Raw genomic sequence first — 12996 nt, forward strand, 5'->3', positions numbered from 1 at the left:
ATTCTCAACCTAGATCACTAGGACACAGTTTCCTTCTATAATCAACAACACACACTATAAGTGATATCATTTTCCAACTTATCGGGCTTATTGATTCATCGAACTAAATCTCACCCATTGATAAATTAAAGAAATAAATATCAAATATATGTGCTTGTTATTATATTAGGATTAAGAGCACACACTTCCATAATAACTGAGGTCTTTGTTCCTTTATAAAGTCAGTATAAAAGAAACGACCTCTAATGGTCCTACTCAATACACTCTAAGTGTACTAGTGTAATTATATAGTTAAGATAAACTAATACCTAATTACACTACGACCTTCCAATGGTTTGTTCCTTTCCATTATGGTCGTGAGCTACTGTTTATAATTTATAAGGTACGATAACATGATCCTCCTGTGTGTGACACCACACACCATGTTATCTACAATATAAATTAATTGAACAACTACATTTATCATAAATGTAGATATTTGACCAATGTGATTCTTATTTCTAGATAAATGTTTATACAAAAGCTAGGCTTTTAGTATACACTCTAACAATCTCCCACTTATACTAAAAGACTAAGCTCCATATCCTGTTGTACATCCGATTCCCAACCCTTCAACATGTCCATCAAAAGCTCTGCCTTAAGGACCTTAGTGAAAAGATCTATAGGTCATCATCGATGTATTCTAGGCGGTAACAACTCCTCGTTTATACGATTTCTCGTATTGGGTGGTACTTGCTCTATTGTGTACTTGCCTTTATAGACTTATGGTTTCTTCGAGTTTGCTCGCACCAATATTATTACAATAAATTGTAATAATCTTTGACAAACCAGAAATCATATCTAAGTCTATCTTGAGGTTATTGAGTCATTCAACTTTTATGGCTACCTCGGAGGCTTGCCATATACTAAACTTCTATGGTGGAGTCCAGAAAAACACCTATGCTTATCACTCTTCCATAGTTATGACTTTACCTCCTAAAGTAAACACAAAACCCCGAGGTTGACTTATTATTGTCCCTATCCGATTGGAAGTCAAATCCATGCAACCCACAGGACCAAATTAATCGCCTTGTAAGCTAGCATATAATCTCTAGTGCATCTAAGGTACTTCAATATATGCTTTATCGCAGTCCACTGTCCTTGTTACTTTGATATCTGCCAACTATGCCCTTGGCAAAGCAGTTTTATCTCGTGCATAGCATTCATTAGGCTTCCGACAGCATAAAGAATCGCCTTTATTTCCTTTATCTCCTTTAATGTCTACGAGACATATCTTTAGATAAAGTTACTCCATCCCGAAAAGATAAAAAACCTTTCTTGGAGTTTTGCATGCTTTAAAACGAGCAAGGACTTTTCCGATGTATGAAGCTTGGGATAAGTAAAATATTCTTTTCTTGCGATCCCTTATTACTTTGATCTCAAGAATATATACATTCTCCCAAGTCCTTTATATCTAATTGTTTGGACAACCATACCCTTACTTCTGACAACATTTTGATATTGTTTCCAACTACCAAAAATGTTATCTACGTATAGTACAAGAAATACCACCACGCTTCCATCACACCTTTTGTATACACAAGACTTATCCGGTTACTAAATAAATCCATAGGTCTGAATTACTTTGATAAACCGGATGTTCCAAGACCTTGAAGCTTTGCCTCAGTCCATAGACTGATTGAGCTTTACACAAGATGCTCTTAGCCCTTTGCAATGAACCCTTCTGGTTGCTTTATATGGATGCTTTCTTCAAGACTTCCATTAAGGAATGCTGTCTGGACATCCACTTACCAAATAGATAAAAGAATCCGGATAGACTTAAGCATGGCTACCAGTGAAAAAAGTTTCCTTTTTCATCAAGCCTTGCTTTGAAGGTTTCAACCTTCCTGTCTATCCCTCTTTTCTTATTATAGACCTTTTACACCCAAAGGCTTTTACACCACTTGGTGGTTCTATAAGCTTCCAGATTTTATTAGAATACATATATTCTAATTCTATTATTCATTACTCTTTGCCAAGATGCTGCATATTTATCTTGGAGTGCTTCGTCATATGTCCGGAGATCAGGTTTATGTCCTTCAGGGATCGAGTCCAAAAACTCTCCCAAAACATGAACCTATTTAGGTTGCCTAACAACCCTCCCACTATGACAAGACACTTTATGCAATTGTGTATCATTTGTGATACGTGTTACAGTTTTCTTGTGGTATCTCATCTTGTACCGTTGGTACTAGGTTAGACATGCCCTTTATTATTTCCTTAAGAACAAATTTACTTATGAGCACGTGGTTCATTATATAGTCCTTTTCTAAAAATCAGTCATTGATGCTAACAATGACCTTCTGATTTTAAGACTATAAACCTACTTTTGTTTATCTAGGATAACTTACAAACAAGTGAACTCCTATCCAACTTATCATTGTCTCTCTTTAACATATGTGCTGGATTACCCGAATCCGAATATGCTTCAAAATAGGTTTTCACCTATTCAGCAATTCTATATGAGTAGAGAGTTCTAACTTGGAAGGTACTATGTTCACTTTCGTTTTCAGAGTTTATCCTTAAAACAAATTTGGTAATTTTCTGAATAACTCATCATCTATCTAATTATTCCATAAGAGTCCTTTACCTTCTTTCTACTACACCATTCTGTTGGGGTGTACCAGATGCAGTTAGTTGGGATTGAAATCCAACTTCTGATAAGTGACTCCTAAAATCTCTCAAGAGGTACTTGCCACTACGATCTTCCATAGTGACTTTTTACTTTAACATTTCTCCGCATCAACCTTGTACTCTTTGAACTAATCAAAGTACTTAGTCTTGCGGTACATTAAGTAAATTTATTTGTATCTTGAATAGTTGTCTATTAAATAGACAAAGTATTCAATACTACCTCTTGTCTGGATAGTCATAGGATCACACAAATCAGAATGAACCGTTTTCAACATATCTTTGACTCCATACCCCTTGGACTTAAAAGCTTCTTGGTTATTTTCCTTCCAAGTAAGACTCGTAGGTTGGAAAGATTTCCACTACCAATGAACCCAAAAGTTCATCAGCTACCAATGAATCCTACTCAAGTATAACCTAGCTTTAGATGCCAAAGATATAATTGGTTCATTTCCGAAGGTTGCTTTCTCTTAAAATTAGAAGATGTGTTACTAATTTCCATTTGTTGCATCGTGGAAGTTTATTGGATTATAAATTGTCAACCATCATACCAGAATAGATAACTTTCCTATTTTTCTTGATAACAACTTTGTTATCAAAATAGACATAATATCTATAATAGTTTAGAAACTGAAATCAGGTTCTTTCTAAACTTGGTACGTAAAGACAATTACTTAAAATCCATATTTTATTCTTATCAAAGGATAAACATCTCCCACTGCAACAGTTACCACTTTTACAGTAGTGCATATGTGGACGGTGATTTACCTTTCATTTAGTTGTCGGGTTTCCTGGAACCCTGCAATGAATTGCAGACATGATTAATGGCATCTTGTATCTACACTCCAGGTTCTGGTAGATAACACCACTAGACATGTTTCAACTAATGAATTAAATACACCTAAATTGTTCTTAGTTCTAAGAAGATCTACCTTAATGTCCAAGTCCTATTTCCAATCATTACAATTGGGACTACTAAGTCTTTTCTATAGTATGACTACTAGGGATTGACAAACATCCTAAGAATCACAAAAACATTTGGTCAAGATCAACTCCTTAAAATCTCCATGAATTTTGTGTATACAAAATCGAAGAGGAGATTTTATTCATTAATTTTATTATCTCGTCAACTTTACTTTATGACGAATAAAATTAATAGTTGATCCATCTTTGATCAAATATTTGGTCAAAACTCTTTGAATTTAAAATAACATTGATTCCTCAAACAATATTATTTAAATTTACCAACACCTCAAACACCGTGAATTTTGCATGCCACGTTAGTGTGGACGTATACAAATTCAACATTTGTAAAGGAGGGTTTTTACCCATTAACTATCTTGTCAACGTATCTTTATGACAAATAAAATTATCTCAACACCGTTAATTTTGTATGCCACGTTAGTGTGGACGTATACAAAATCAATCATTTGTAAGAGGGTTTTAACCCTTTAATTTTATTATCTTGTCAACCTAGTTTTATGACAAATTAATAGTTGGTTTCATTTGGTCACACAAATAATAGCAGTGACTCCGATGGGAGGATACTATTAGATGTGTCTAAGTGTATACCATTACTTGACACTAAGTCCATTAATAAGATTATGCCCTTCCGTTGGGGAAGATCACACGCTCTTAATTAACTTCCTATAGTCATCCAAAATGGAAGTCTGTTCTAGTGATCCACAAACAAGCTCATCCGTTATGGAGGAAGGCACTCGAGCCAACGCCAAGCTTGTTTGCATCATTTACAAACCAGTAATGGAGACCATGGGATTTACTTAAAAATCCCTCCCACTTAGTTATTTATAAATGAGGAATTTTAACTATGCTAGCCTACTAAATATGTAAACCAACATGCACACAAAGACAATATAAAAGCAATAAATAGAAAATCTAATTTTCAACTATTATGGCTTTATCTCTAGTTATCCTCAGTGTGTTGTCATCCCAAGCTGCTTGCCACCGCCACCGGGTCTAGTCGCATCCATCTTGCTCCTAGTTCAGCTGCGCTGGTCCTCGAAGGTTCCACGCTTTGCAAGATTAGATCCATGACATAAATAGAATTTTACATTTTGATCCTATATTCCATAAAAGGAATGTACATGTATCTAGATCAAAATAAAATCCTAATAAAACTAAATACAGACTTCTGCTGTATTTTATAATACAATCATGCACACACAATAAAATGCCCTTGACATGTCCAAGGGTCCAATCACACACATAATAACTATAAGCCATAATAGTTGGATCCTGCATCCACAAAGTTAGCACATCCTACTATTAACCTGCCTAAATTATGTATGACATGTGCATAATTAAACTAATACCAAATACACAGAGGCAAAACCCTAGCTCTGATACCAATTGTTGGTTGCTACTCGGAAAACCTATAGGTTCCACTGTACAAAAATTTTGTACAAAGGTCTGAACCTTTTCCTAGCTACCATGTGTTCTTTTAAATTAAATTTTGGATCGCCTGCGGAACTTAACACGTTTGATCCAAAACTTAATCTATTTGTTCTTTTAGGTTTTGACTTGGATCTCCTGCGGAACTTAACACGTTCGACCCAAATCACCTTAAGTTATTAATTCCATTAAATATTAATTTCCATAATTGGTTCCCAGTACTGACGTGGCGAGGCACATGGCCTTCTTGGATATGGGAGCAACCACCACCGACTAGACAAAACCTTTTATAGAAATCTAATATTTAATTTCCTAAAATAACTTTAGGTTAACCGAAAAGAACAATCAAATCACAAGGAAAAATAAAACAAAAGAACACAACTTCGAAAAACATATTCGAAATACTAGAATTGTAAGCCTCTTGTATTTGGTATTATTTCCATAAATAACTAGCATGATGCGGAAAGAAAAATTACTAGTTATACCTTTTAGAAAGACCTCTTGATCTTCTACCGTATTCCTCTTCTAACCTCGGACGTTGTGTGGGCAACGATCTTCCGAGATGAGAATCCACCAAAGCACCTTCTTCTCCTTTCTTCAAGTTTCAGCCAAGCTTCCAAAAGATGAAGATCTTTTTCCACCAACCAAGCTCCAAGGGATACAAGCTTTCTCTCCTTCTTCTTCTTCTTCTTCTCCAAGTAGTATCCGGCCACCACAAGAGCTCCAAGCCAATAGAGAAGGTTCGGCCACCACCAAGAGGAAGAAAGGAAGAGAGGTTGGCCGGCCACAACACCAAGGAAAAGAGGGAGAGAAATAATAGAGGTTGTTCACCATGAAGCCTTCTCTACCCCCTCTTTTATAATCCTTGGTCTTGGCAAATAAGGAAATTTAATTAAAAACTTCCTTAATTCTTTTGCCATGAAAAGGAAAAATTTATTTAATTAAAACAATTTTCTTTTCTCAATTTAATGGCCGCCACCATCAAGCTATAAACAAGGAGAGTTTTAATTAATTAAAACTTCCTAATTTGTCTCCAGAAATTTATAACATTTCTCCAATAATTTAATCCCTTCATGATTGGTTTATAAAAGGAAATTTAATAAATTAAAATCTTTCTTTTAAACATGTGGATAAAAAGAAAGTTATCTCTAAAAATTAAAATCTCTTTTAATCTACAAATAAGGAAAGATATCAAATCTTTTCTCAATCTTTTGTAGAAACTAATAAAAGAGAATTATTAATTTTTAAACTTTCTTTTAAATCATGAACATGGTTAAAAGGGAAAGTTTTCTTAAAATTTAAAATCCTCCTTTAATCAACAAATAAGGAAAGATTTCAAATTTTAAACTCTCTTTTAAACATGTAGATGATTTACAAATAAGGAAAGTTTTTACCAAAAATTAAAACCATCCTTTTAATCTACAAATAAGGAAAGAGATTAATCTCTTCTCTTAATCTTTTGTAGAAAGGTATAAAAGGAAATTTTTAATTTTTAAACTCTCTTTTAAAATCATGATATCCACATAAGAAATAATTTTAATAAAAATCCTTTTAATATTCTAGTGGCCGGCCACCTAAGCTTGGGACCCAAGCTTTGGCCGGCCACCTACATGGCTCATCCACTTGGTCTTGGCCGGCCCTAGCTTGGGTTCCAAGCTAGCTTGGCCGGCCCCATTGGATGGGTAAGAAGGTGGGTATGCGGTGGGTATAAATCTCTATATACTAGAGGCTACGATAGGGACCGAGAGGAGGAATTGGTTTTGGTCTCCCGATGAAATTAAGCATCCCGTGTTCGCCCCGAACACACAACTAAATTTCATCAATAATAATTCATTCCACTAAAGAACTATTATTGAACTACCGCACCAATCCCAAATTACATTTTGGGCTCCTTCTTATTATGAGTGTGTTAGTCTCCCTGTGTTTAAGATAACAAATGCCCACTAATTAAGTAAGTTACTGACAACTCACTTAATTAATATCTAGCTCCAAGAGTAGTACCACTCAACTTCATCGTCATGTCGGACTATGTCCACCTGCAGGGTTTAACATGACAATCCTTATGAGCTCCTCTTGGGGACATTCTCAACCTAGATCACTAGGACACAGTTTCCTTCTATAATCAACAACACACACTATAAGTGATATCATTTTCCAACTTATCGGGCTTATTGATTCATCGAACTAAATCTCACCCATTGATAAATTAAAGAAATAAATATCAAATATATGTGCTCGTTATTATATTAGGATTAAGAGCACACACTTCCATAATAACTGAGGTCTTTGTTTCTTTATAAAGTCAGTATAAAAGAAACGACCTCTAATGGTCCTACTCAATACACTCTAAGTGTACTAGTGTAATTATATAGTTAAGATAAACTAATACCTAATTACACTACGACCTTCCAATGGTTTGTTCCTTTCCATTATGGTCGTGAGCTACTGTTTATAATTTATAAGGTACTGATAACATGATCCTCTGTGTGTGACACCACACACCATGTTATCTACAATATAAATTAATTGAACAACTACATTTATCATAAATGTAGATATTTGACCAATGTGATTCTTATTTCTAGATAAATGTTTATACCAAAAGCTAGGCTTTTAATATACACTCTAACACGAGCGTCATGTTCACCGAGGCTGAAACCGTTCAAGAAGGCATGTGGAAGCCCCCACACCATCTTCCATCTCAGTGTTGAAAACTGGCCTTTCCACATCTTCAGTGTTGCTGGCTCAAGAGAACCATCTCAACCTGCCTAGACCTTTGGCCACACCGAATACGCATTCTCTGGACCGGAGGTAACACTTGAAACTTCACTAGAATTTTTTCATGGCATGCCAGAACAAGTATATGCCTTGTAGATTTTGTTACTCAGACAACTAGTGTTTCAATCCTGTCCTAAGAATTGACAAACCTTTTCGAGCCCTGCATTTTGACTCAGTGGGAAGTAATTATTGTTAATAATTCAATTTTAATATTGTTGAAAAGGTGCATCAATTGCCATAACACTCATGCTACCTTCATCTATTGATGAATTATGATACATTTTTTTAGATTGTACTCTGTCAAGCCTGATTGTTAGTTAAACTTGGTGCAAAGGTAAGGTCATGGATTGTCTTAACCTAAATATTTTTTAGTGGCTAGAAAGATCACTGTATTTGGTTGTACTTTATTTTCACCTAATGAGGGAGCAACACTTACATGATATTTGTATTAGGCTTGAAAAACTGGCACACTTAAATGACTGAAGTATTGTGATTGATGAATCATTGTCATCAAGTCATATTTGTCACAATTATAGTTTAAAATCTCGTTTTGTGCTTGATGGTATGGTCAAAACATACTGTTCTACTATATATTAATTGTCAAATAATCTTTCCTCTCCCGTGTTACCTACTTCAATACGTGTTAAGAAGAATATGAATTCAAGTTTTTTTTTTTTGTAGTTTGTTTCTCTAAAATTGATTATTTAATTTGTTGTAGTCTTTTTTTTATAAATAAAAGTAAAATAGCTAAGTAGAAGAAGATTATTGGAGTAAAAGTATTAGGAGTAAAAGTTATATAAATTTATTTTGTCATTCATTGAAGTAAACAACTCATCCAGATTTATCTTGGCGTATTTTGATGTCTGCTGTTATGTGTCGGCATAATATATGATGTGGATTGAAAATTTGGCGTGGAACAGTCCTTAAACATTGGTCCCAACTATCTAGGTTGGCAAAGATACTGATTGTGATGGTACAAATAACTATTTAATCAATCTGATGTTTTTATTCTATGATCTTTACTTTTCATCCTAAAAGGCAAATGTTGCTTTTACTGATCAATCTGTTTTTTTTATCTACAAGAGACTCATCGTATGCTGATTAATCTGTTTGTTGTTTTGAATTGTTTTCATTTCTTGAACATCTTCTGTTGGCATATGCTTGTGCGCATTCACTAACTTTTGCTCTTTTGAGTTGTATGCAGCCTGGCTATGAGCGGCTTTGCTGCCTCCGATGCATACAAACACGTGATCACAATTTCGCAACGGCATGCGTTTGCAGGGTTCCAAAACACCTGAGGGAAGAAAAAGTGATAGAATGCGTCCATTGTGGTTGCAGGGGCTGTGCAAGTGGAGACTAAAACTTGAGGGGGAAAAGTGAGAGAATATGTCCCTTATGTTGCAGGGACCTTTGTTTAATTACTCATGTTCTCGTGTCAAGTAATTTGATGTTAACGTGGTTTGAATTATGGATTCTACTTGTGTGAGCTTAAACTAAGTGCGCAGCTACATGTTAAAACAGTTTATTCCCATTCTAGGGATACCTAAGATTGTGTTTGATGAAATCTAGCTTCGTTCCATCCTATCAACGTAAGAAAATTTATAAACAGTGTTTCTAGTTCCCAACATTCTTGATGTTACTGGTGGCCTTCCACAATTTCATGTAGTTTGTTTCTTCTTGCCTTTACTTATCAAGTTCCTTGACTCTCGATAACGTGTACAGTTTTTTTTTTTTTTTGCGTTGGTAGATTAACTCAAAAATTAATAATATTATGTGCTTTGTTTTTGTGGTTTTACTCTAAATTGATATCGAGATATGGAATCAACATGTAAATTTGAGCTCCATAGCTAGTAATGTAAGCTAAATTAATTGCTAAAGTTGGCACCTTGTTATAGTTTTGAAGGAACATGGGAGATTAGCACTTTTTATGATCTAGAAAACTAAGGATATGCTAACAGAAGATTCAAAACTGGGAATCCAATATTTTCAAGGATATGCCAACAGGAGATTCAAAATTGAACTCAATCCTTAAATACAAAAAATCTGACGATTAAATTGGGCTGAAATTTGATTTTTGATTGTACATGTCTTCTAAATTTACCTAAGAAGCATGGCATCAGTAGGGTAATTTAACAGTCAGAAAAAACATTTTTCCTTTCGTCGAGGCATAAATCACTTGAGATATTCGTGATAACCAACTTCCAGACTGATAACAACTCAGAAACCAACTTTAATGCGTAGTTGATGCTGTCATCGTTCTCTCGCTGAGACTTTGGCCATTCGTCCAAGAACCTGTGGAGCACATAGCCTTCAGGTTTATTGTCTGGAAGATCGTCGAGGTAGAAGTTTGGGCAATTGCCTTGAAGATTCTTTTCAACAGTTTGTATGTCTGATTGTCTGCAAGCAATTGAAGGGAAAATTTTGTAATTGCAAAAGATTATAATGACATACAAAGATGAGTATTGTGTTATCTAAAGATCTAACATGCTGACCAGTCTTGGAAAAAAAAAAGAAATGCTAAGAACACACAGCTGTTGAACATAAATTGGAGAATCAGTTGGATTATAAAATGTGATAGTAAAATGTGCTAAGCAATTGCTTAATCCTTAAACATCCTTAAGTTGGTGTAACTCTTAACTAATTTCAAACAATCTAAATGCAGAGCTCGAAAAGGTTTGTCAATTCTTAGGACAGGATTGAAACACTAGTTGTCTGAGTAACAAAATCTACAAGGCATATACTTGTTCTGGCATGCCATGAAAAAATTATAGTGAAGTTTCAAGTGTTACCTCCGGTCCAGAGAATGCGTATTCGGTGTGGCCAAAGGTCTAGGCAGGTTGAGATGGTTCTCTTGAGCCAGCAACACTGAAGGTGTGGAAAGGCCAGTTTTCAACACTGAGATGGAAGATGGTGTGGGGGCTTCCACATGCCTTCTTGAACGGTTTCAGCCTTGGTGAACATGACGCTCGCAATACTTTTGGCCTACCACAACCTCTCTTGAGCATCTCCGCTTCTTCCCGTCCGTCCTCCTCACCTTCCTAGTGCCGTCTCCCTCTCTCGCTGCCTCCCTCCCGCTGGAAGGAGGCCGCTGGAGGTCAGCAACGTCGGAGGGAGGGGGGAGGGGGCTACTGGAGGGACACAACGTCGGAGGGAGGGGGCTGCTGGAGGGACACAACATCTCGGAGGGAGGGAGGCCGCAGACGACGGTGGAGGGAGGAGAGTTCGAGAGACTAGGGCTTTTGGGACTTTTGGAGCGTTAGTATGTGGTCCAGGGGCGGATCAGGGAAAATGGGTCTAGAAGATCCGGTCCCAACAATAGAGAAGATAATCAACATTTTATATTTAGTCTCCCTTTAATTGGCTTTTATTGCTTTACAAAAAATTTTGGATTTTAAGGCGTTATTTGGTTTTATTTTCTCTAGACATATGGTATGAGATTTTCAACCTAAATGGATACTTGATTACATATTGATATAGTTAGTTTATTTTTTTAATATGAATGATTGGTTATAAATTTATGACAATTATTTGTCATGGAGAAAAAAAATTAAAAAATTATAATTTTTTTTTTTTACGTTACTATTAACAGTTAGTTTCAGATATTAACCTTTTTTTTTTCAGATGCTATCCCTTTTATTATTTCCCTTTTTTGTGATTTGTAAATGTCTATCTCTGCATTGGACGCTGGAAGTTTAATCGACTGAACAAAACTCAGGTTGGTTTAATTCCAATTGACTCAACTCCAATTAAAAATATTGTATTTTAAATCAATTCAATCTCCTACTAGTTGTGCCCATTTATGAAATAATAGATGATTCATTTGTTTCTAGTGTTCCGTCAATTTATTTCTAAAGTCAACATGAAAAAAAATAAATGAAAAAAAAAAATCATGGATTATTAGTTATTGGTACAGATGATCATGATAACGAAGATATGCTTGAATTCATCATCAAATTTTAACCCTAAAATTTTATATAATAACATTTAATATCTTAATCATCGCACCATTCAAACAAATTTAATTGTGTCCATTTATACTAGGACTTGTGATAATCAATTAAGCGTGACCACTTGGGTTAAATTGATTTTTATCCAAATTGCATGACTTTGCCCAAACAAGTTATATGTTGCAATTTGGACAAAAGTCAATTTGTTCTAAGTAGGTCACGCCACGTTACCCGTTCAAATCCAACCAGAATTTGGTTCAGTCGATTAAACTTCCAATAACAATAGCATCCAATGCATATAGGGAAACCAATTGAATGCTTAAAATCTTGTCAATCATCAGATATCTCATTCATATCGCAATAAAATAGCTAAACGAAGTGATTATAACAAAAAGGGTTAATATCTTAAACTAACTGTTAATAGTAATGTAGAAATTATTTTATTATAATTTCTTTAATTTTTTCCCGATGACAAATAATTCTCATAACCAATCATTCATATTTAAAAAATAAACTATAGCTATTTGTAATTAAGTATACATTTAGGTTGAAAATCTTATACCATATTTCTAGAGAAAATATACCCTTCCGTTCTTGTTGAAGACAATCACAATGCTGAGCATTAGTTTAATAGATCAATAAATCACTAGAACAATCTCAGAAAAACCTTAGAATCGGATCAATAGCAAAAAAAAAAAAAAAAAAAAACATATACCAAAATCTTTGGGAAGCAATCAAACTCATCAGGCCTTGGTTGATAATCCAAGTGAATCAAGTAAAATGCATATAATATAATTTATTTTTTTCACTCATTTTTATTTTATTTCCTTCCCACCAACTAATCCAACTGAAAGCTTAAACTTAAATAAATGAGGGCAATTAAAGGGAGAACAAATATAAAATATAAAATGTTGATGATCTTCTCTAGTGTTGTATTTACATGATGATAAAAAAATGAATACGTTTGTTTTCAACATCTTCGTCAATCCATTTTAAAATCAATATGGAGGAGGTAAATCATGGACGACTATTAGTTTTTGAAATAATGATTAATATATAAGTGAGACATTTATCTCGATTTTATCAAAATTTAAATTTCAGATTTCATGATGATAATACTTCATGTGCTAATCACTAGACCATACTCTAGTGCTGTCTTTACCTACAGTAGAGAAATTATGTCAGATTT

The sequence above is a fragment of the Zingiber officinale genome, chromosome 6B (assembly GCF_018446385.1).
Source record: "Zingiber officinale cultivar Zhangliang chromosome 6B, Zo_v1.1, whole genome shotgun sequence".
Classification (NCBI taxonomy): Eukaryota; Viridiplantae; Streptophyta; class Magnoliopsida; order Zingiberales; family Zingiberaceae; genus Zingiber; species Zingiber officinale.